Here is a 2,223-nt window from a genome sequence, read left to right as displayed (position 1 = left end):
CAAAAACTCCCGAAAATTCCCCAAAAACTGCCCCCACAAAGCCCCCAAAAGCTCCCCCCAAAACTCCTAAAAACCTCCCCAAAGACCCCCAAAAATCCCCCAAAAATTCCCTAAAAATCCCCCTAAAATACCCTAAAATTCCCCAAAAATCCCCTAAAAATCTCCAAAAACTCCCACCAAAGCCCCCAAAAGCTCCCCCAAAATACTCCTAAAAATCCCCCAAAGCCCCCCAAAAATTCCTCCAAAGACACCCCAAAAAATCCCCCCAAATTCCCTAAAAATCCCCAAAAATTCTCCGAAAACTTTCCTAAAAATCCCCAAAAATCGTCCCGAAAAAAATCCCTAAAAATCCCCAAAAATTCTCCGAAAAATTCCCTAAAAATTCCTTAAAAACTCCCCAAAATTCCCAAAAATCCTCCCCTTAAACCTCCCAAAAGCTCCCCAAAAAAACTCCTGAACCCCCCAAAGACCCCCCAAAAATTCCTCCAAAGACCCCAAAAAATTTCGTAAAAATCCCCCAAAATTCTCCCAAAAATTCCCTAAAAATCCCAAAAAATTCTCCCAAAAATTCCCTAAAAATCCCCCAAAATTCTCCCAAAAATTCCCTAAAAATCCCAAAAAATTCTCCCAAAAATTCCCCTAAAAATCCCCCAAAATTCTCCCAAAAATTCCCTAAAAATACCAAAAAATTCTCCCAAAAATTCCCTAAAAATCCCCAAAAAACCCCCCAAAGACCCCCCAAATTCCTCCAAAGACCCCCAAAAATCCCCCAAAAATTCCCTAAAAATCCCAAAAAATTCCCCAAAACCCTCCAAAAATTCCCATAAACTCCCTAAATACTCCCCCAAAATTTCCCCAAAGACCCCAAAAACCCTCCCCAAAATCCCCTAAAAACCCCCGAAGACCCCCCAAAACTCGCCTCAAAACCCCCAAAAAACCCAAAATGACCCCAAAACCGCCCAAAAATTCCCCAAAATCCCGCCAAGACCCCTCCAAAATCCCCCAAAAAACCCAAAATCACTCCCAAAGACCCCAAAATCCCCCAAATCCTCCCCAAAATCCCCCAAATCCCCCCCAAATCCACCCCAAATTTCCCTCAAATCCCCCAAAGACCCCCAATTTTCCCCCCAAATTCTCCCAAATCCCCCCCAAATCCCCCCAAAGACCCCCAAATCCACCCCAAATCCCCCCAAATTTCCCCCAAATCCCCCCAAAACCCCTCAAATCCCCCCAAATTCCCCCAAATTCCCCTCAAATCCCCCAAATTCCCCCAAAGACCCCCAAATCCACCCCAAATTTCCCAAATTTCCCCCAAATTCCCCCAATTTCCCTCAAATCCCTCCCCAAATTCCCCCAAAAAACCTCTCAAATCCCCTCGAATTCCCCCAAAATCTCCCCAAATCCCCCCAAATCCCCCCCAAATTTCCCAAAATCCCCCAAATTCCCCCAATCCACCCCAAATTCACCCAAATTTCCCTCAAGTCTCCTCAAATCCCCCAAATCTGGCCCAAATCCCCCCAAAATCCCCCCAAATCCCTCAAATCCCCCCAAATTCCCCCAAATTCCCCTCAAATCCCCCAAAGACCCCCAAATCCACCCCAAATTTCCCAAATCCCCCCCAAATCCCCCCAAATGTCCTCAAAATTCTCCCAAAACTCAAAATCCCCCAAATTCCCCCAAAAACCTCTCAACCCCCCCAAATTTCACCAAATCCCCCCAATCTCCCCCAAATTCCCCCAAATTCCCCCCAAATTCCCCTCAAACTCCCCAAATCCCCCCAAAGACCCCCCAAATTTACCCCAAATTTCTCCAAATCCCCCCCCAAAAATCCCCCAAATCTCCCCAAATTTCTCCAAAATCTCACAAAATCTGCCCCAAATCACCCTCAAAATCCCCCAAATCCCCCTCAAATCCCCCTCAAATCCCCCTCAAATTCCCCTCAAATCCCCCCAAATCCCCAAATTTCCCAATTTCCCCCTAAATTTCCCCAATTTTCCCCAAATCCCCCCAAATTTCCCAATTCCCCCCAAACCCCGCCCATCCACCAGCCACGCCCCCTCTCCCCTTTCCCCCCCTCCCATTGGCCACCCCCCCACCCTCCTCCCCTTCCCACTGCCCCGCCCCCTTTATCCCCTCCCTCCCTTCCCATTGGCCTCCTGCCCCGCCCGTCCCCGCGCTCCCCGCTCCCCATTGGCGGCGCGGCGTGGGCGGGGCGTTGCCGGG

This window comes from Passer domesticus, unplaced genomic scaffold (genome assembly GCF_036417665.1).
Source record: "Passer domesticus isolate bPasDom1 unplaced genomic scaffold, bPasDom1.hap1 HAP1_SCAFFOLD_195, whole genome shotgun sequence".
Taxonomy (NCBI): domain Eukaryota; kingdom Metazoa; phylum Chordata; class Aves; order Passeriformes; family Passeridae; genus Passer; species Passer domesticus.
The sequence above is the reverse complement of the archived record's forward strand: the minus strand, read 5'-3'. Positions refer to the sequence as shown.